The sequence below is a fragment of the Cavia porcellus genome, unplaced genomic scaffold (assembly GCF_034190915.1).
Source record: "Cavia porcellus strain 051 isolate PalLab524CR breed Dunkin Hartley unplaced genomic scaffold, mCavPor4.1 scaffold_2, whole genome shotgun sequence".
In the NCBI taxonomy this organism is placed as follows: Eukaryota; Metazoa; Chordata; class Mammalia; order Rodentia; family Caviidae; genus Cavia; species Cavia porcellus.
Window position 1 is genome coordinate 35,703,692 of NW_026947485.1, and position 24,266 is coordinate 35,727,957.

At 34.5% G+C, this 24,266-nt stretch overlaps 1 protein-coding gene and 1 pseudogene across 3 annotated transcripts in view; one reads left to right on the top strand and one right to left on the bottom strand.

The window, feature by feature from the left end:
• The window catches only part of Chchd3 (coiled-coil-helix-coiled-coil-helix domain containing 3), a 269,090-nt gene that overhangs the window by 58,477 nt on the left and 186,347 nt on the right, over positions 1–24,266 (top strand). The gene's annotated exons all lie outside the window — the stretch shown is intronic.
• On the bottom strand, positions 4,747–4,913 carry LOC111756272 (U2 spliceosomal RNA; annotated as a pseudogene).

Consider the following 24,266-nt stretch of genomic DNA (forward strand, 5'->3'; position numbering starts at 1 on the left):
CCCCAAAGAGGTCTGTTACTATGCCCATAGTGATAACAGAGCCAGTTATAAGCATTATGCTTATATATACTGTATTCTCATTTAAAAAATAACATCTACACATGGACTTCTTCCCACTTAATGTATATTGTGGGTTTACTTGCCTTTGATAGACATTTCTACTGATATGTATAATTAACAAAACCATGCTCCTCTGATTTTCCAGTATATTAGGAATCACAGATTTGATTATTAAACACCTGATAGAATATGAGCTGTGATAAAAATATACAATGCCTATGTAAGTTAAAAATGTTTATTATAACAGAAGACATTGTCACTAATGCCTTTCACACTACTCTCCCATGTTTTGAACACACTTATCCTATCATTCTTGCCACTTTCTAAAGCAGTTCTAGAAGTCTTCTATTAATAGTATCTATAAGGTGTGATTAAATGAGCATAGTGAATGCTGTTTCAGAGTGCCCGCCACTGAAAAAGAGTTACAGTGTGTCCCCACCCACTGTCTTGACTGGACCTACCACCGGGTGACTTCTGGTTCTTCCTCAGAGTCAAAATGACCCTGAAAGGAAAACAGTGAATTGATGAAAGACGCTGAGTCACGCACAGCAACACTAGAGATGCTCACAAAAGGGACTTACAGAACTGCCACAGAAGGTGGCAAGTAAAAATGATTAAAACACAGTATATATATGTTTCAGTTCCCCAAGATAAATGTGATTTTTATATGTCATCAACCTGTACTAATAAAAGGTGACAAGAATGATAGGATAAGTGTGTTTTATCATGATTTTTTTTTTTTTTTGTCCTTTTTGTTTTTTATCGGTACCGGGGATCGAACTCACGACTGCCTGCTTGCAAGGCAGGTGCTTATGCCGCTGAGCTAAATCCCCAGCCCCCGATAAGTGTGTTTTAAATGAGAAAGGAGTATTCTTGAGGGAGACTCTGGCAATGTGTGTTTTACTATAATAAATTGTCTTAACAATTTGAAAATTGACCAGTTTTCTGTCACAGACATAGTTGCTTGGTGCACTGTGAGTCCAGAGTAAATGCTCATGTGAACTGTCTGTTTTTACTGTGATGGTCATGTTGTGTTTGGATTATAGTTAGCTGTGTTGTATTGTAACTACATCAGGCATTACAATATGCAGGACACAATATGCTTGTTTGAGTATAGACTTAAAAAAATGGGATTTATTTTTCTGACCTTTGCCTTGCCTCCCAAAGTCAGTTTGTGACAGCGAGAAAAATGTGACTCCCAGGACCTTTGACATTTAGCATTTGAATTTTACCTCTCTCTATAGTCAAGTGAAAAATTTCAGTTTTAATAACCTTCCTCAAGAAATGAAGAAAGGTTTGATGTTTTAACTAGCTATACATAAGCCAATTACTTGCTTGCTATTTTAAAATCGATTTTAAAAAAATCCATTTAAGATCTAGTTGATTTTTTTTCATTTTTGATTATTAGATTTTTAAGACAAGATAATTTAGTATAGCAAGTTTAATAAATTAGTCATAAATTTTATCTGCTGTCTGGTTTACAGGATAGCAGTCTATTTTTACAATGATAGCAGTATGTATGTCATCAAATAAGGGCTTAAAACTTATTTGTACTTTTTAGTTTCTCATAATGGTGAAATTCACAGGAATGATATCTTCTGTTTAAAGTTGTTATATTTAATTTATCTCGATTTTATTATTATATATTTACAGCCTTTGAAAGAAAAAGCTAAAATATGGAGGAGGAAAGACGTAACTGGGATTTTATCTTAAGTGTTAAGTATATAATGTTAAGTAATACAGAATATAAGAAATTACATATTTGACATGGTATTGTCTTTCACACAGAAAACTCATGAACAGTTGTTCAATTCACAAGAAAATCTTGTCTGTAAACTTTTTTGTAAATAAGTGCTAAGTTTTGGATGTGGTTTGTTGCCACAGATGTCTTGGAAATTTGGTTTCTGGTGTGGTAATGTGGGCGGCAATGCAATCTTTAGGAAGTGGCACCTAGTGAGAGGGTCTTAACCTCAGAGGTGATTAACATAGCTCTTGTGGGCTTTTAAGTCCTTTTAGAATAAGTTGCTGTAAGAGCACGCCTAAGCCCCTGAATCACTCTCTCGCTTCTTGGCTGGCATTGTGTGCGTCAGTCTCTCCCTGTCACCCATCTCCATCTTCCTTCTCATATTCACTTGCCTTGGTGCTGTCCCCCAGAAAGTCCTAAACCAGAACTGAGATAATGGTAGCATAATGACACTGAATCTCCAGAACTGTAAGCTAAATAAATCTCTTCTCTTTATAAAGTTATCCTACCCTCAGATATTTTGTTACAGGAATGAAAAATAGAAGAATGAATGCAGTAATATATTGTGTATGCCTATAGAATAAGAATACAAAATAAATTGTGCCTTTAAAATTAAACATTAACTGAAGACTGTGGATATCTGTCTTACAAATCTTTGTTTTAATTTAGTGTAGTGTTGAACACTGTTTTCCTGTCATAGACACAAATTACACAGTTGTTATGAAAATTACAGACCTTCAACCTACGTATAATTTCTAGATATATAACAATTCAAGGAAACTCATCAACTTTAAGGGAACAAGTACTGCTGATAACTAATATTTATCAAGGTGTATAATAAAGACATAATTTTGAAGTGGCCTTAACAAATCAATTTGCAGTCTATATTTTCTCATGTCAGGTACAACTAACACAGACAAATGACTTTCATTTTTAATTTACAAAATATTTGTGGAGAAGTTAATTATAGAAATTTGAGCTGTAACTCTTCAGTGATGCATACCTGATGTCCAGGTATAGCCCAGACTCCTTTGTAGAGATATGAGGTTATTTCCCAATGTTGGGCTTCATTGGAGGTAGTAGATGATTTGTTGGGATTAACTCTGAAAATTCCTATATGCCCCAACATTGAAACAGTGTTTCTAAAATATAAAATATCCACAATTTTGGACTTTCTTTTTATTAACTTTATTTTAGTTCTGGTATCCCCTGTCTACTTAATGTATTGCTGTTGTTTTATACTCATACTTTTTCATTTCATTTTGCTTCAAAAAGATAGAGACACGATCATTCTGAATGTAATAAGACAGTCACATCCTAGCCACTCAGTGTTTTGCACTGGAGGATGGTGGTAAGTGCTGTTTATGTCCTAGGTATTGGAATCTTGTGCCATCTGCTACTTTGATTTTTTTTCTTCAAATGATATTTCTCTTTTTTTCAATAGAGACAACTGCTTTTCTGTAACCAACCATTGTACAGAGTTGGATTATCCAGTCTGTGTTTTATTCATATTTTTTCACTTCATCTTCCAGATTCAATTTTCTTTTTTATTGATGCTCTGTTCTTGTAGAATCCTGTTCTGTATGCTGTTTGAGAAGCTATTTTTACATGTCCAGGAATCTCAAACCTGGAAAACCAAAGTCAATCAAAAATGCCATCAAAATCTGTAACTTTCTTGCTAGTTATAATAGCAGCACTGATGTTTAGCTTCTTCTGTTCAAATGGTTCTTTTGACAGTAATTGTGTTCTCACTTGTGAAGCATAGTGTTCGAAGTAATTTATGCCAAAGCTAGGTTCCGCGTTTGGAAGTTTCAAGGAATTCATTTCTTTGTGTTCTATAGTAGTCATATTTGTTGAAGTTTCTCCATTACCTGAATAATGTAGCTTTACCTTTTTTGAATGGGAGAGGGAGTTATAATGTACTCTATAAATCACCTATTATCCTTTTTATAATCTGTTAATGCTTATTGTCAGTTTTGTCTTTGTTTTATAAAAGCAAGTGACTGAGACATATGTGAAGTTTTTTAGTTTGCTGCAGAATCAGAGTAGACTTGGGCTGCTGCTTAGCCCTATTCATTCTGTTGCTGAGGTAAGAGAATCCTGTTATCTCTCACTATTATGTAAATATTTATCCAAAGAAAATTCAACAAGGAATCTGATATAAAGGAGATTAAGCGCCCACTGCTTGTTTCCAGGACTATGTACTTAGAGCTCAGTCAGCCCTCTTTCTCTGTTTTTCTTCCTAGAGAGCTGAGGGTCACCTTGTAGGCCTTCTTGCTGGATAGGCTTCTTTCACAGAACCATGAGACAGGATCATTTGCTCTCAGATTTGAATGCTTTGTATATGAGAAGTGCATTTTTCTAATGCAAATATCATTTTTGGGTAGATTCAGTTTTATTTCATTTTAGAAGGTGAATGGACAGTGGCCTAATGTCTATTTTCTTAATCCAGAAGTCCATTTTTATGGGCAGTAGGCCACATAAAGTTAGGTTAGGCTGGGTCTTATTCTTCGTCTTAGGCTTTCAGGAGTCCATCTGCTCATCCTGCTGGTAATGCTGCTTTAGGAACACTGTAGATGAATGTGAGGTCTTTCTATAGAGGTAACGGTGAGGATACTTTAGAAATATACAGACAACCTCTCCCCCACCCCTTTCCTCTCCTCAATTTAATAGCTTTGTCAATTCAGCCTTATGCGGAAAAGGAGTACTGGCCACATAGTTGTAAAGAAAATGTCAGTTTTTATCTCAGGATTATATTATTTCCAAACACTAGTACATTTTCCAATTTAAGTAAATAACCCCTTTCCCTTCTTTTCCTGGTTGGAGAAAATTCTTAATAGTTGCTCTTTTTGTTAAGACATTTTATTGAGAGGATCTGTATTCTTCTGTATCCCATTCTTACTCAGAAGCAGGTCTTTTGTAAACACTTTGATAGGTGGCATACACGTAGACCTTGCATGCTAACATCATTGCACTGTCAGTGAAAACCATTTCAGAGTAGAAAACTCATATGCCCAACTAAAATGAAAAAAAATCAAAAAACAGGTATTTTTTTTTCTACTTTATGTATATTTTACACTTGATCCTAGCCAAAAGGCCAAGAAGCGATTTTTATGTGCATTTTAAATCCTCACAGCCTTGTAGGTAGGTATTACCATTATCTCCACTTTATAAATGAGGGAACAAGCTATGATACTTTCCTAAAGTCATATCTAGTAAGATGTTGTGCTGGGACTTGAAGAAGAAATTCTACATGTCTTTGTAGAATTTGTGTACTTACTTAGAGAAAATGCCTTCTTTAAAATTTCTCATCTACCTTATGGCAAGGAGTAACAAATGTTAGCTGGATTTTCTCTTCTAAGCCATTTCCTAGAAATGATATCTGAGGAGTGGTGATATAGCTCAGTAATAGAGCATTTGCCTAGTAAGTGTAAGGTCCTGGGTTTAATCTCTAGCATTGCAGTGGGAAATAAGTGACTTGTATGATATTTTTAAAAATTGTATGCTGTTTAAAAAATTTCTTTTATCTTAGGACCAAACTCTTAAGAATATATTTAAAGCTAATTTTTAAAAAAATGCTTTTTGTGTGCACATGCCTGTTGGTGTGCACAGTTTTAGTGATGGTGGCAGTCTGAATGTCCTTTTAGTTCAGTTCTTGTTAGCTTACCACGGGGACATTTGTTTTGGGGAATATGTGGAAGCAGATGGTACCATGCCTTGTAAACCTTAAAGATGAGTATCTACTTTTGGTTAGTGAGGCAGTCTACTTGGGGGAATTTGTCAGCCTACCTTAAGGAGTCAGGATGCAATGAAGAGGTGTAAGACTTACTTTAATAAATGTTGCAGAGCAGAAATCATTTTGTGTTTCTATTCCTTAGACTATTTTTTTTAAAACAGGAGATTTTGTTTTATTCTATTATTTTGTATTGGTTGTGTCGCTTGATGTGTTGAGTTTTTGGTTGTAGAGTTTGCCACTAGTCGTGCTGTTGTATAATAGTATACGGTAATAGTATTTCTATTTGTTTGTCTTTTACATGATAGAGTCATCACATTTAGTCTACAAACTTAGATGTTCTTTGATTGATTAAAAAGTTAGCTGCTTGAACAATTTGCCTTTGGAACAAGAGGATTGAATTCTCCATTCAAATATGTGCAGCTAACATGAGAACAATTTATTACTTACATACTGTTTACAGTTGCCTTCTTGTGTACAAACTGTGTAGGCTTCAGCCTCTTCATTTGGAAAGTTTTTCAAGCTGTCCCATTGAAATGGTTTTAGTGTGATCTTAATGTAAAGCATAAAGCATAAAAATGATAGCATGCAAATGTTTTAACTAGTGAGTTAAATTCAGATTCTTTCACAACTTCTTAGAATGGATCTTTTAGATAGGTTATTTCCTAGAACCATTTTGTGAGTGCTGATTATATTTAAAGAAAATTTCTTAACCATTCATAAATTACATATTTTGCCTTCCTTGTGGGGTTGATGAAGTGGATGAAACAAAGATGCCTTTGCTCACGTCACCAAAGAGGTTGCGAATTGGGATTTGAACCCAGGCAGTCTGGCATCTGAAACCAAACTCATCTTCATTTTGCTTGGTGGTGTCTCAGAAGCTAAACTGTTTTCTGCTCCAAGAGTAATATTTCCTATCATATGTCTGAATGCTCCATCTGAGCCTCTTTGGATGTTTACTGAAGGTTAATATTTTGTAGGTTTCATCACTGTCAGCGGTGCTTTGATTATGTAGCTCAATAAATAAAGAATTGAGTTTGTAAAGACATTCACAGATGAAAAGGCTTTTTTGGTGTTTTTGTTTTTTTAATTCACGTGATTATATTTTGAAGTAAAACTATCAAAATACTGTCAAATAGCTTAAGATTAATTTTTCTGTAGTTTTTGCCATAATTTATTGGAAATCATGCATTTCTTTATGAATGTATCTGTCAACCATGCAATCCAGTTTTTATAGAATTGAAGAGTAGAACCCCAAACTATTATCCAAGTGAGTTTTTATAATTGTCTAATACCACTTCGATTTGTCTTAAAAAAAGCTTTTCCTTAAACTGTTGAAGGTAAGTAATGTTAGTTAAAACTGTTTAGTTTGTTAAGGTAATGTTAAACTGAGTAATGTCAGTTTAGCAAAAGGATGAATGTAACAATTTGATTACTGATTATTCTTGATTCCTTCTTCTTGTCTTTATGTCTTCACTTTCCCCTTTCCAATTGATTTGGCCCAGATATCTATACTTTTAAAATATATTTCAAATCCATAACCATTTATATTACTACTGTAGTCTAACCAGTGGTTCTCAACTGTGAGATTTTGCTCCTTTTCCTTACAGTACATTTTGCCATGTTGGAGATGTTTCAGATTGTCACATCTGGGCTACTACTGGCATCTAGCAGGTAGAGGCAGTGCTATTGCTAAATATGCTACAGTGCACAGGATAGCCTCTTACGAAGAATTATTTTGTCCAAAATGTCAATAGTGCAGAAGTTAAGAAGTTCTTTTGTAAACCATCATCATTTGTCTTTTGTACTGTTACAAAGTCACCTGTTAAGGATCCACTCTTGTTTCTCAGATTATTTTTCACAAAGTAGCATTATTGTGTTTTAAAAATATATGTAGAATTTTGTTGCTATCTTTGCTTAAACCTTCTTGTGATGTTGAACATTAGATTTAGTGTAAAGTCCAGTTCATTTCTCTTGACCTTTGTCTGCTTATCTTTGTATACACTTGTAGAGTGCGACTGCCTCATTGAAGACTTGTGCCAGTAGGATGCCAAACCTGTTGTGCCTATGCTTTTTGTCAAGAATATTTGTACACCTAGTTTGTATTGCTAGCTCCCTCTTATTATTTCATGGTTCTCAATTCCACAGAGAGACTTGACCTCGTCACTTTGTCTAACATAAACTACTGTGTTCTTGTTTTTATACCTTCTTACTCAAGCTGTCCTTTTCCTGCTTTGTATTTCTTTGGAGCACTTTATCTGTTTATTGTTTTCCTCCTCTTACACTGGAATATGAAATCTGTGAGGGCAAAATTCATTATCTATTAGGTGGTAGCAACAGTACACTAATAATGTACTGTTGTGGGTAACATTAAAACAAGACAGAATTTGTGCAAAAAGAAAAGGAGTCTGGAGAGTTGTCTTCTGACAACAGCAGATATCATTTACCTATTGCCTACTGTGTGCTCGTGGTACATTGCACACATTAGCTCCAAACTGCCCTGGAGTGCTCAGGTGAGCCCTGTTTAATCTATGTGTTGTTCCATGTAGGACGTATTCACTTCTTTTCCAGGATCCAAGGCTTCTGACCTTCCCATCAGACTGTGGAGCAAATGGATATGCTAGCTCTGTTTTCTGTGGGTCTGTTTTACAATCAGAAAGCAACTTGGTGTACCTCTAGCAGTATTACGGTCAGAAGGCATCATCCAGATTCACATCTGGTGTTCTTTTCCTACAGGCCTCTTTCCCAGTACTTCCATTTCAGATTTTTTTTGGTTCCTAACAGGCAGCTGTGATTTATATCCCTTCTAGCAGGCTTCCTTGGCTTTCAGTTTTAGGTAATACATTTATACTTCTGGAGCATTACTTTTTTGCTTTCAGGTGACTTAGGCGCACTTTTCTTTTCTCTTCTGAGACATTTGGTTTATTTTTAGTGAGCATTCTCTATAGAGGAAGACCTGACAGTAGCCAATATATTTAAACTTTTGACTATTTTTATTCAAAATTTGTAACTACATGTAAAAGTATACTGTATTATGCATTTATATTTCAAGGACGGGTGGAAACAGAACATGTTTTACATGCATTTTTTAGTCTGGACACTTGAGACAGTCAGGAAATGTCTTGTGTCTTTGGGCATATACCACTGATTTTTTTTTTTTTTGCCATAGTCTAAGAACATCGGAACTTTAAAATCAAGAGAAATGTGGAGTATTTGTATCTTGAATCTCCACATTCTTTACCCGATTTGGTCAGAGTTTTTGGTTGACACCTGAGAGATGATCCTTTTCTTTTTTCCTACTTTTGATCCCCATGGCCTCCTGTTTTTTTGTTCTTGGGAATCAAGATCTTCCAAAGGCACTAGGGAAAGCAAAGATCCAAAGGAACTCCTAATGGCGTAGTGTACTGAGTTTCATCTTGTTCTTGTCCACTTGATGAATTAGAAGGTTGCCTTGTGTTTCATGCTCTCTTGTATTTATCCTCCTACTCACTACCTTTAGGTGGGTTTTTTTTGGCTGAATTTTTTTTTTTTCATTTTCTCACAGCTTGTCATAGGAATGGCACATACTCAGCAAACTCAGCTTATACAGCTTTTTGCAGAGAAGAACAACAAATTCACCAGTCGGGGAACAAAGTGAGAGAAAAATGAAGAACAATATTAGAAAAGAACCCTTTGGGAAGCTGCGCAAAAATGTTATATTAAAATCGATACCAGGGCTTGACCTTTTGTGGTACTGTATATTTTAAAGCCTGCTATTGATTCTCTTTTAATAACATGTTTATTCTAGTTTACTGACATAAGCCCAGGGAGACTATAAAAGGAAAAGATCAAATTCTTTATTATGGTGTCATTTAAATTTGTGTCAGGCATTTTTTTATGGCTTAGTAGTGTTACCTGTAAGTATTTAGTATATTCTGATGTAGTACAAGTCTTAGAGAGGCAATAAAGTGAAAAAAAAATTTACTTTTAGTATTGAAAGTTGTGCCAGCCCCCCAAACAAATTAGAATCTTTTTATGCTTTTTTCATGTATTTAGAAGGCAGAAAAATTTCATTTTGATTGATTTTTTTTTCTCTTTTTTCTAAGTTCTGAAAATCATTGATAATCTGTCTAGTCTGGTAACAATTCTATGCATAAAGACAGCTGTCTTTTTTGGTATAACCAATGGTACAATGTTGAATAGGAAATCTACTTAGCTGACTCCTTTGATGGCTCAATTTTGTCATTTCAAACATAGGAATATTTATTGCTTTTCACGTAGTGAAAAGCATCTATATTCCATTTAGGAAGACATTTGAGGAACATAGTAGAATCAGTATTGTTTTCTTATACCCAAGTGACTGTGCTTTACCATATCTTATTTGACTGGTATTTGCATTACTTTTAGACGGCTGGTTCCTAATGGGATAGAATAGTCTTTTTGAGGTTCTTTTAAGTATTACTATATCATTTTGGGTGGTTTTTAAGATAATAATTAAAAAAAAAATTTTCTAGTTAGCTATGTGTAAATAAAATCCTGTCATTGAGACCTGTATACAGCTGGTGAGAGTCACCCGATACATAATAGTTGATAAAGTGTACAGAATTTCAGACTCCACTTGCACTGTAATAAACTCTGTATTTCTAAAATTTTCAAAACAAAGCCTAAATTTACATCATGCTGTTTCTGCAAATGTATGTTTGTGTTCTAAAATCGTCATAGAAGAAATAAATCAGCTTTATATAAATAAAACAATGCCCTAGTGAAATGAGTGACTAAATTCTAGTTTTGAAAAGTTATAAGCTTAGACTTTTGTTTTTTTAAAATTTTTTATACGGATATGAATTTTAAAATTCCTTTTATAATTAGCAGATTGCTAAAAACTGTTCATCTTACTGTTCTGAAAATACAAGAAAATGTATTTCCTGGAACTTTCTTTTTTAGTTAATTAATTTATTTATTATTTATTGAAATGGGATGGTGCTGTGTTGCTGAGGCTGGCTTTGAACTCTTAGGCTCAAATGATCTTCTTGCCTCAGCCTCACAGGGAGCTGGGACTAAAGGCCTGCAACTCTTATCCCTGACACTGCAGATTTTCTTGATTCTAAACTAATAGTGCTTACAGAATTCTAGTTTATTGTGTAGGTTCATTCTTGGGTGAGAATGAGCCTTGTGAGATACATGTACTTCACCCTTAAATCATATGATGCTGATTTAGCATAATGAACACAAAAGTAGCGTTTTAAAGATCGAAGAGATTTCAGATTTTTCATTTGTAAAGCAAAAGTAACCCAGAATTGATCATCAGAAGGGACTGAATTCTAGTCATGCCTTCTCTACTTATTAGCTGAGCATAGATGAATCAGTTTTCCAATATTTAAAAATGGAAACAAGTTTAGAATCACTAAATACTACTTTCTTCCTGTTTTTGTCGTACAGATTAAATAGTGAAATTTTTTTTGACTTCTAAGTTAATACTATTTAAAAAGTTTTTAAAATTTATTTTAAAGAGAATAAAGTCAAGCAAAATGAAACAGAACAAAGTCTATCAAAACAAACCAATGTGAGCAATCCAGGACTTCAAAACAATAGGAAATCAATAATGGTTATCATAATACCCCTTGTTGTCTTCAAAACAGCTGCAGATACCTACAGACATAGTAAAAATCAAACAAAACAGAACAGACTAGGACCAATAAAAACAAAACAATGAATGCAATAAAGGACTTAAACACAAAATAATAGTAAATCCAAAATGAATACCATAATCTTGCAGTCTTTGAAATAGCTGCTCATGCCATCAGATACGACAAAATCAAACAAAACAGAACGAAACCCAACAAAACAATGAAAATGATATAGGACTTCAAGACAGGAGGGAGTCAACAGTGGCCACCACCCTCAGAAGGCCATCTTTTGTAGATGCTACATTGTGTATTGCCATCCTTTGAATAGATGGTCAGACAACCTACCTAAGGCAGGGAGGGTAGCTTGTGGGTGAGGGTTTGGCTGTTCTTGTTTCCCTGCCCACACTCTGGAAGGGGCTGGCATCTGGCTCTACCTCCAGTGGCAGGTTGCATGGCATTGATTTGCAGGGAGCGCTGGCTTCTTGTTGACTTCTTGTTCTCTTTCCCCACAGTTTGAATGACACTTATTCACAGGAAAAGGCTGGCATCTAGCTGTCTCCACTTTGGCCTGCGCATGGCACTGATTTGCAGGGAGGGCATGCTTCTTGTTGACTTTTTTTTTTTTTTTTTGGTACTGGGGATCAAATTCCTGACCTAGCACTTGCCAGGCAGGTGCTTAAGCCACTGAGCTAAATCCCAACCCTTTTTGTTGACTTCTTATACTCTTCCCTTGAAGTCCCTGGATGACACTGACTCATGGGAAAAACCTGACATGTGGCTGCGCCCTCAGCGGCCTGTGTATGGTACTGATTTGTAGGAAAGACTTGCTTATTGTGGCTTACTGTTCTCTTCTCCCGCAGTCTATGAATGACCATGACCTTCAACTTTCTGTGAAAGATAGAAACCTGGAATATGTGGGATTCCCTCAAGTCTGAAGCATATTTATGTAATGTCTATCAATAATACTATTTTTGATAACAAAAATAAGATGATTACTATTAGAACAACTAATTCTAAAAATGTTAAACTTGAATAAGCATCCTAATTTTTACAATTTGACAGTGTAAGTTTGATATATACATTGTTAGCAATACCTGAAAATCATGTTTTCAGGTTGCCATACCTGGAGTTAAAACATGGCATATCAAGGATTAAAGCAGACTATGAAAATGTGAATTTACAATTTGGAATGCATTGTCAACGTGCAGAAAGAAAACAAAATTGGTCTTTATAACTACATGGTGCTTTTTTGCTATAATACATGAAGAACAATGACAAAACTATCATTTTCTCACTTATCATACTTTGGAGTCACATGAAATCTTGAGTTTTATATGTCTCCCACTAATAAGAAATAAAGGTTCAGTTGTGGTACTTAATTATTCTTAACTCTGCTTTTGAAAGCACATGTTCTATCTTATTTTCTTATGGATTTACCTTTTGAAGTCCATTTTAAATGCCAACAGGTCTTTAGCTAATTTTAGAGCATGCTTGCCAACTCTGTACTCCAGTAGTCCTGTAAATATGATTCTTGAGGGCTTTTTAAAAATTGGCAGTTGTGGGAGTTTCACTCTGTCCTGGCAGGTTCTGCAAAGCAGTTGTATATAGTCTTTGGAACATTCATCTTACCTGATACTTCCTTCTGAGATTTATTTTGATTAATTTTATGTATCTCTATTTATGTATCTCCTTAATACTTTCAGGATTTATTTGTTCAAACAAGTTGACCTCACTGGTTTCTTACATCTTTTTCCACCCCATTTCCTTGCTCATAGATATGTACAACTCCTGGAACTCAAATACATGTTTTATTTTTCAATAATTTGAGCATTTCATTTGATCCTGGAAAGTATAATGAAATTGTACAACAGTGTTACTCATTTTCATTTTTATTCTTGCTCAATCACTACTTAAATGAATGGTAAGTTAATATCATGGCAACATTTACTGCTGATAGGAGTGTATTGTATATGAGGTTTCAGGAGGTGGCCATTGTTATGTGACTTTAAATGGAAGAGCAATTTTAATAAGAGTTCTATAGACACTTGAAAAGAAAAAGAATTTGTAAATGTGTCCTATTTAAGTTGTACTCCCATTCTGAGTTAATGTTATTAAGTGAAGCTAAAATTGAACTAGAAATTGAAGCAGTATTGTATCCTTTAATAGTCTTTTTTATATGAGTGACCTTTTTATTGTGGGGGAGTAATTTTTACCTTTATCCAGATTATCTTTATATGGAGAATATTCTTTCTGAACTGTTATATACTATAAATAAAATCACTTTATTACTAAGAAGGCCTAATTACCATGGGTTTCTACAATTAACATGAAATCTATTAGTATGTGTGTATGTGTGTGTGAGAGGGGGAGGTGACACCCATTGGTCAAAAGTTAATGCCTCTCAGTGTTAGAGAGTTGAATGCCAACTTTTCCTCTAATCTCATTTACTTGAATAAATGAGGAACCCTTTTATGCCTTTATTCCCTCAAAAAGAAAATTGGGTTAATAAATCTGATAAATTTGTTTTTAAGTAAAGGTTAAATAAGAGTGCATGTGTAAATAATATGTAAATGCACACATTAAATTTTCCATACAAAATTTTTATTCTTACAAAGAGCTTTTTCTGTCTTTGAACCAAAGAGCAGTTGAGTGTGAGTCATGAATGTGATCTTTGGAGTTGGACAGCTAGTATTGGGTTTCCAACTTTATGGGTTACTAGTTCTAAGACTACATCTATAAGATGGAAAACAATAATAAACGAGGCAACATTTCCTGCTGATAGGAGTGTATTGTATATGAGGCTTTATAAGGTGGCCTCAAGGTTCTGTTCTGGACTGTTTTGAGCATTGAAATGAGACATTCCATGTAAGTTTTTAGCCCAACAGAGATTCATACAGAATCATAGTAAATGCTCTATAAATGTGATTATCTGTTATGTCCATTCCATTCATTTCAGGAATCATTTCCCAGTTGTAAAAAGTGAAAAATCTGTTTCTTTCTATATGCCCTTTCTCATTTCCTCTTGCCTTTAACATTTTTAAAGACTATAATAAATCTTGTTGAAATGTAGAAAAATCAAGATAAGTGAAGTGCGATGAACTTTTTCTTTTTGTCTTTTTCCTTTTTATCGGTACCGGGGATCGAACTCACGACTGCTTGCTTGCAAGGCAGGCGCTTATGCCGCTGAGCTAAATCCCCAGCCCCTTCTTTTTTCTTTTTAAAGGAGAATAAAACCAAGCAAAATAAAACAGAATAAAGCCTTATCAAAACAAACCACTGTAAGTGACACAGTACTTCAAAAACAATAGAAAATCAGCAGAGGTTACCATAATGCAGATACCTTCAGACAGTAAAAATCAAACAAAATAGAACAGAATAGAACCAATAAAAACAAAACAATGAATGCAATAAAATACTTCAAAAGAGATAATAGTACATCCAAAATGGTTGCCATAATATGTCTTGTTATCTTCAAATTAGCTGCCCATGCCATTGGACATAATAAAATCACATAAAACAAAACAATATATCCCAACCCAACAAAACAATGAAAATGATATAAGACTTCAAAACAAGATAATGGGGGATTAACAATGCCTACTCCACTTTCAGAAGGGGATCATCCATAGATGCTACATTGTGTGGTGTTATCCTCTGAATAGATGGTCAGACTACCTGCTTTAGAGCTGTAAATTTGGTTGTTGGAGAGTGTTGAAGCTGAATACACGTGCAGAACTGTAGCATGGCCGGATATGGTTGCACTGAGACTGACGAGATGCCTCAGGTGGCAAGATAGGCCACTGCTGAGGCCACTTAGAGACTTTTTAGGGATAGTTTTCCTTAATTAGCATCGTCTGTTGCTCTGAGGGGGTCCTTGAACGCCTCCCAAGATCCTGCCCAGGTTTCCTTCATTGTCCACTCAACTCCTTGCTTGTTCTGATTAAATACAGGCTGCCTGTCATTTGGTCAGCAGGCTAACAGAGTTAAGAGCTCACCGTTGCTGAGGATTTCACTCCTCCTGCAACCCTAAAGACCATGTTGTGTGTCTCATTCCTTTGAACCTTCATCGTGAACCCATTTGGAGGGTTGGAGGTCTAGGTATAGAACCCAACAGTCAGTGAGACACTGAACATTACAAGCATTAAATTGTGTATTACCTCAGTAGCTACCAATGCAGCCTGTGTTTCTGTGGATCAGCTAGTCACTGACGGTGTGCAGGAAGGAGGTGGTTGGGATGTGGTTGGCTGTTCTTGTTTCTCAGTCCATTTGCTGGAAGGGGCAACCCCCCTCTGGAAGGGGCTGGTTGTCTCCCCAGTGGCCAGCCTATGGCCTCAATTTGCTTTGAAGGCTTGCTTCTTGTTGACTTCTTGTTCTCTTTTGAATTTTTTTTTCTTTTGCAGGAGTCATTCATTGTTTTTTTTTTTTTTTTTTTTTTTTTTTGTCTTTTTCCTTTTTATCGGTACCTGGGATCGAACTCATGACTGCCTGCTTACAAGGCAGGTGCTTATGCCACTGAGCTAAATCCCCAGCCCCCAAGAGCCATTCATTGTTTATCTTTCTCTGAGACTATGCCCATGTTTAGTTCTAGAAGTACAAGTAGGAGAAAAAAACCAGGTTTTTGAATTTATTTTTTTTGTCTTTTGGGGAGTGGGGCAGTATCATTCAGTTTAGGCATTTTTCACAATCAGTATGTATTCTAGGCTTACTGTGAACTTGTGGCAATCCTCCTGCCTCAGTCTTCTGAGTGCTGGGATTATAGGTATGTGCTACCATGCTTGTAGCCTAGGATGTCGTTCAACTAATGATCCTTATGCCTTAGCTTTAACTAATCTTCTAAAGCATATAGTTTACCTTTTAGTAGCTATTCATTTAAGTTTTAAGCTTGATACTGGATGTTAAATGGTTGTTTATTGTGTGATGGTGACTTTACTTTTTTGCTTACTTAGAAAATAATTTTCAAGGGGTTGGAAATCTCTTTTAAGTCCAAGTGTCTCTGCTGTTGCAATATTGAAATAGAGAGAAAATTATGTTTGGCTTTGAAAAAGACATTTTGAAAGGAGATACAGATGATTAGCAATAGATTACCTGCTAATATGTATAGTTAAAACCCCAAAGAGAAAATAAACAAGGTGAGATAAAAATATGTAATTTTAAGACTTTTATGTGCCTGAAGGCAAATAAAAATAAGAGTTGAGTGCACGAAGAAATAGTAATCAAATACAGGCCTTGAAGAGAGAAATTAAATAATTTTTGATGAGGAAGATACCATCAAAAGCTAACCCTTGATAAAGGTTTTAGAAATCAGCTGTGAGAAATCTGTAAGCCATGAAGTAAAAATTCAGAGAAGTTTACTGAGCACTTCTTCACTGCTTTGACATTTAAGGAGAAAATACCTAATTTGTACTTAGGTGTGTGACTTTGTGACTTACTATTGCTCTGTGTTGTCCTGTGCTCAAGATAGATAGTAAGTGTCTACAGTGTAGTTTGTCTAAATTGAGGTAAGTTCTCAATATAAAATACAATCGCTTTAATAATTTCTTGGCCAAAGAATATAGCTCAGCAACACGAGTGCCTACCTGGCAGATAACTCAGAGGTCCTGAGTTTGAGTCTGGTAGGCAGGAATATATATATATATATATATATATATATATATATATATATATATTATTGATTGCATATTGAAGTATTATTTTGGATGTATTGTAAATACATTGTTAAAAATAGTTTCAGTTAATTTTAACTTTTTAAATATCGTTTCTAGGAAATATATATATTTCCTGGAAATACATATATGAATCTAGAAAGGATATATATATATATATATAGTTTGTATTATATTTGTATTTATGCTGCTCTCACATGTTTTATTTAAATGCAAGATAGTGGCATAAAATGCCATTACAGAAATGAAAAAAGCTAATGCCCAGTATCCCATCTCACTCCCTAATGGTAATGATTCTTAATAATTTCTTGTGTATTTTCCTAAATATTCTCTTCTTTCTTAAGTACATTATTAGAGAATAATAAAAGCTGCTGTAATTTAATGGATATTTTTGGTTTGAGGTGGCTAAAAACATATCAGATGAATATCTGTATTCCTTTTTAACTCAGTCATTTACTGAGAAGAGTCTTAACTACTAAATCTGTGCACCTTTAAAGAGACATCACTAGTACCTGGATGGAATATCAGGACTATTGCTTGGAAAGAATCTTGATAATTTTCATTGAATTTGTAGCATCAGTCTTTAAGACAGTTTAACACAATCACTTTCAGTGACTATGGTGTAATAAAGGTTTCATACTGAATGAAGATTATTACTTATCATGGGCAAATTTTTCAACACTTTGTTGTATAAACTTCTAAGCAATTTTTCTCTGATTTTGTATTTTTGGAATAATTTTTAATATTGCTGATCTGGCAAAAGTGGGATAGAATGACTTTAATAACATTATATATATATTATATAAAGAGGAATGATACTGTAGTTGACATTAGAGTTGATATAATTCTTTAATACAATACACACTGTCCTAGTCATATAACTGTTCAGCAAATACTTTAATTGATGATTAAAACGTTATTTTGATTGAGTAATACAGCATTGAATATTTCTTATTTTGTAAACTATCAACATATGACTTCAGTAAAAGTTTAGGCATTAGAGGGGAACTAGTTTAGCAACACAAATAATGTTTACTTTTTAAAAATATAACAAACACTGATAATGGAGGTGAAATGTTTTGTGCAGTGTCTTCCTGAAGCATTGTAGGTACTCAGTATTAACATAAATTTTTCATTTTCTGTTTAACTTAGTATTTAATAGTATCACTTTATTTGACTCTGTAACAGTCATTTGCCATAGAGAAAACTATTTTCATGGGAAAGGTTTATTGGTAAATTCAGAATTATTTTAGAGGTTCTAATTCTGGGATAAATTTTAGTGATTAATGGTTTTTTTTTTTTTAAAGAAATGCAGATTGGGCCTTGAATTTTTCTCCTTTGGGTAATGTTTTGTTTTAAAATTACAGTATTATTAACATTTTAGTTAGGAGTACTTTTCTCACAGCTCTGTGACTTTGGGTATTATTTAACTGATTTCAATAAATCCTAATCTTTCCTGTTGCAGCAGCTGCTGCTGCTGCTACTGCTGCCGCTGCTGCTTCTAGTTCTTTTTCTTTTTTTTTTTTTGGCTTTTGAGATAGGGTCTTGCTGTATGTTCAGGTTGACTATGAACTTACTGTGTAACCAGGCTGGTCTCAAACTGGCAATAGTCCTTCTGCCTCAGCTTCTCTTTTCTTCAGTTTATTTTTAATACATAGGATTGTTTGCAAATAAAACAAATCCATTAATATCTGTAGATTACTCATTAATTGGATTAGATTGACACAAACCATCTTTGCTATGTAATACTTTAGATTAAGTGTTTTTCTTTATAGAAGATATGGAGACAAGTCATTATCTCATCTCAACTTGCTATGTTATTAGTTTCACACATTTTAAAAAAGAGGAGTAATCAGATCAGCATGTTAATGCAACTGGCAGATTTGATTCCTAAATGTATAATGTATTTCTGTGTAGACTACCCAGTGTTATTTTTTTCACTAATCTTTTTTTCCCCCTCCTACATCTTGGCATAAACTTGTGAGCTCCTAGTAGTTTAAAAATTCTGATAAATGATACTTGATAAATAATGTGATCCTGTGAATACTGATAAGTGCTAAAAATTCAGTTGGTAAGGCATCCATTTCATACCTGAGACCCTGGTTCCAAGTTCAGGTTAAAGGTTTGCCTAGCATCCGTAGTCTTTTTCTCAGGTCCCCTAATAAGTAGAGTGATTCCAAACCACATTTTTCTTCTGCATCAAATCTAGGCAGCACTCTGAATCATTAAATATTAAATCTTATATTCAAGAACATTATTCACTCATTAATATTGCATTGCAGCCTAAACTGCATTGTTCAAAACATTTTAGGATGTTGTGCAAGTCTGTCAAAATACATTAACAAACTTAGTCATGTTGAACTAAGCAAAAAATGACACACTTGTTTGCACCACAAACGTGTTGTAGTTGATTTTTGTACAATGTAAGCATTTTATGTTGGAATATTTGGAAATCACTGTAAAGATAAAATAGATTGCAGTGAAAGCCAGATGGAATGAATATTTATCTTACATGTAACATCTGTTATATATCTTAATGAAATTTATAGTTAGCCCTAAAGTTTTTCTTCATTGATAGTATTTATTTATTTTCAAAATTACTTTTACTAGGAATTGAATATGAGTTAGTACCATGCTAGCTGGTTATAAAATCTGATCAAAGGTATCTGATTTAAATGCTATTTTTTCAAATAAACGCTATTTTTTCTCCATGTTGGGTATCATTTGCATTGATCGAAGCTGGATAGGCCTCCTGTGAATTGAATAACCAGGGAACTTTTGATATTTTGCAGAGTGTCAGAGCATAGCCAAGTTTTAAAGTACTAGCCTCTGTGACAAAATTTGTTCAGGATTGCTATGAACATACCTGGTTTCTTGCTGCCTTTCACAACCCTGTTAGTCACAATGAGAAACCATAAAATTCTCTCTTTGAAGAAAAATGACAAGTGTTTTTATGTTTAAACTGTTCCTTTTTAAAAAAAAAAAAGTCTTTTTGGCACAATAAAGAAAATTCAAGTAATAAAAATGAAAATTCATAATTGAGGGGATACATTATGCTCTTTTGGCAGAACAGTATGAGCTTTATCTGGTTTGATTGTATTGATTATATACTTTAGTAATTATTGACCCTTAATGAATTCAAATTTAACAAGGGAGGCCAGTAATAAAAGTGTGGTTTGATTTTAAAGCATCCGTGGTTACCTAGATTTTTTGGATAGATTAATTGATGTGGATCAAAAGCTAGATGGGCAGCCAAAGGGCTCATCTTGAAAACTTAGAGCTGTTATTTCAAAAATGATTCAGAAATGGATACTATGAGGTAAATAATGAAGGTGGCATAGTGAATTCCTGCTGGTTGAGAACTAAATTATTCATTTTGTTAGTTTAGCTAACATGGTTCATGCTGTGTGGGATTTGAGTACTATGTCAATGACTAATATTGCATAATTAAAAAGCCTCAGTTCCTCAGGCCTGTAATATAGTTGAAATTTAGGAATGGTTGTTCACATCGTGGAAATACAGTTTTATTTGTACAAGTAGATGCTGTTTACCTACTCATGTTTAAGATCTGAGGATATTAAACACTGGTGTAACATGTAGGCGGTATGCCCGAGATACTTTTCAGTGTAGTTAATCTTCTAGCTCTTTCTCCTTGCTTCACTTAGCACTCCACAGGGTTTTTCTTGAAAGGCTGCTCCATAGTAAATGGTCCATTTCAAAAGCCTGGTGGGCACACTCTCTCCGTGTTGCAGCATCATCCATTCCTTTCCTTTTCACTTGGAAGTCACGTTGCTGATTACCGAATGAGTTTGGAAGGTTCACTAACACTGTTAACTACCCAGTTTGTGAGGCTGCCTAGGAATTTATCTCTTTACCAAAGGAACCTCAATATTAATTCATCTTCTCAAGTTTACTAACTCGAAAGGAAAAGAGCTAACATAAACCTCTTAATTTTTATGTAACGTTATACACAGTATTTTGTATTCATAATCAATCTGTCTCTAATCTTTCATTTTATGCTTCTTTTTTAAATGCTTCTTTACTTAATGTAATTTTACATGCAGATTTGTACCTTTGGAAAAGCTTGTTAGCAGCATTTCTCAGGAGTATGAGAGTGGAGGAAAAAACAGTAGAAGCACATTCTGGGCATTCATTGTATGATCCAATACTTGTGTCTGCTGTCCAGTTGCACGAGGCAGAGGTGAATGGTACATAACAGTGCCTCACGCAGATGACCTGTAGATAGGAGAGCTTTGTCAGGGTAGGAAGATGAGACATGTGTATCGGTATTGAATCAGAGCAGTGAACATTATTCTCCTGAGTCTTTAGCTAATTGTTTTGGTTCTTACGGTTATGATAATGTAACTTAGCAGTACATAATTTTTGGAGCAGTAAATCCAGAATATGAATTGTACCACATATTTGCCCATAAGATTTTTGAGTAATTTATCTTACCTCTTTATTAAAACTGAAAGGGGAGTACAGCTGAGCAATTTTGTGAAGAATAAATGAAATTTTATATATATGTATATATATATATATGTATAATATATATACAACACTTGTTAAAATACCTGGTATAAAGAGGACTTTATAAATACAATATTAATAGATTATTATGCATTTAAAATTCAAATGGCATAAGGTATATATTGAAATTGTAAGTACTAAAAAAACAAAACAAATGGAGTTGAAAGTAAAAGACCCGTGTAGGTCTGGTGTCTTTTGTTAGAAAGAATTGAAATCCAGGATCCCTGTGGACTTTTGGAGAGCAAAGCTCAGCTATTATGCTCTGTCTCCTGCTAGTTGAGTCCTTGTCTTCCCCCCATGATCTATATGTTAGATCCACAAAAATTATTTTTTAATGTACTCTGATCTGGGGCAACTTTTTTTTGTTGTTATTTTTGTTGTGAATTCTGCATTGTAATTCTACTTCTTGAAGCATACCTGTAATTTAATTTGGAGAGAACTATCAAATGAATGTATAGCAGAGTTCCTTTAACTAACAATACTATATTATAGGGTTGATCTTAGTTAAATGTTCTTAACATGCACAAACACACACAGGCACACACCCCCAACAACAGTAATAAAGGGAATGTGGGAGAAAACTTGGAGAGGTGATGAATATGTTAGTGGTCTTAATGGTGATGATTATTATATGGCTATTTATTCCCGAATTCATCAAGAGATGTGTACATTAAGTATGTACAGCTTTTAATGTCAGTCATACCTTAATAAAATGAACAGGAATTATCCGAAAATGACACTAGGTAAAATTTTAAGATATTTTATTTTTCCTCTTTTACTACATATTTCTGCCATCTCTTTATACTTAAGATGGAAATTAATATAAAATTAAACTATTGATGTATAAAGCTTTTAAATCAATATATTTTTATTGGAATTTGTTTTTTGTTAGCATGAGGAACACAAGTATTAATAAATCTACCAAAGAATGAATTTTTAACTGATTAATAGTGTCAGAGAGATGTGAAAATTGATCTCCATTTTCTATGGAAAATATGTTATAGAGCGAGCACACTGAGTGTGCTGACATTGTTGCTGTACTTCCTACACATACCCAGGTGACTTTTACTGCAAAGATGTGATTTGTCTAAGGTATAGTCCCTTTTACCCCTTCATATTTCTTTGGATGGGGCAAAGGAGTTGAGGTGAAACTTACAGGGCTGTCCTTTTTGTTTTTTCCTTTTTATTTAAAAAAAAAAATAGAAATGATACAGATCTTCAAAAAAAGTAAGAATTTAGCACTAATACGTTACATATTGTTGTCTTAGAAATAGTTGTTTAGATTACAAGATTTAGGCATTAAAAATTGATCAAACAATTAAACAATGACAGACTGTCCTTTTGCTAAGGCATGCGTTTAACAAGCTAATAAGAATGATTGTGGTTGTACTCAGTGATGTAAAATTTGATTCTTAGGCTCACCAGGCAGGCGCTTATGCCACTGAGCTAAATCGCCAGCCTCATGAAATAGTTTTAAGAATAAAATTGGTTTTGCAGCACATATTCCTTTGGAGAAGAGAGTTTGTCCTCCTTTTTTCTCATGTAACTTCGTTTGGCCCTTCAGCTTTCTAGAGGATGTCACTCTTGCTCTGGTTGGTAGACGTGTATAGCAGTTGGCTGTGTCTATCCCTAGCATTACAGGATAGGTACTTGCCATGGAGTCTAATCTTGGACTTACTGCTATGTAATATTTCATCGAAGTAGTGATCTGAAATATAGGCCGTCTATCTATTCATTGTTTAAACCCTGTCCATCAGTTGTGTCTGATCCTTGTTAGTAATCTGCAAAATGGACCATATTATTCTATACTTGATCTTAGCCAAAAAGCTGAGAAGCGATTCAACCATGTTATTCTATCCCAGAGTAAAATTACTTGTTTGATTATATTTTGTTGTTAACAGTTTTTATCCTGTCTTATACACAGAGACTTCACAGCGCTTGTAGTAAAGAGGGCTTTGTTAAATCTCAGTTTCTTTTGAGGAAAATGTAACTGATAGTGAAAATATGATGTAGAGAAAATTATTTTCGTAAGAATTAATGTACATTGCCCAAGATTTTCCCATTCAGCTCTTACTAACATTACGATTAAAGTTTTAACTCTAAAAAAATTCTTTAGCTCTTAAATGTTAAAATATAAAGATGTAAGTTTTTATTTATGTATTTTTTATTTGTTTTTATTATTATTATTTTTAGCACCAGGGATCAAACTCATGACCTCATACTTGCCAGGTAGGCCCTTAATGCCGCTGAACTATATCCCTGGTGGTATAAGTTTTTAAAATGGAAAAGATTCTAGAGAGTTGAAGGCTTGGCAGACTTTTCCTGTCTTTTCCTTTCAATTTTAGTCTTATTGACAGCTTCTTCTTACTGGTGGAAGTGTACAGGTGTGAGCCACCGCCTTGGATTTGACATAGCACAAACACCTACAGAGTTAGCTCCCAGTCTGTGTGAATGTTCTGGAGAAAATCTTTCAGTTTCCTTGCCTCTGTCAACTGGTTTGTATGCAAAGTGTGGGGAGACTGGGATGCATAACAGTAGTGCCGGGAACGAGGGCATGTGTGCCTCAGTGAGCCATTTGTATTGTTGAGAGCTCTAAAAGGTTCACCACCAATGACAGAGACTTCCTTCAAGTTCTCTGCACAAGAGACTGCAGATTTGTCACTATGATACTAAGCCACAACTGCTTCTTTTCCCAGCATTCAGCAGCTAAGTCCAGTGAAACTATCCCAGAAACTGGACCTGAATGCAAGTGGATAGGCAGATTAAAATAAAGAGACATCCACCAGACACAACAGCTACAAAAAGACAAATGAGTACTCTCAGCAAAACCAGCTTCTCACAGGGACTCAAATGAAAATTTCAGTGGTACTTTGGCATTTGTCACATTGATAACTACAGGCATTTGATTATAATCTACTAATTTTAAGATA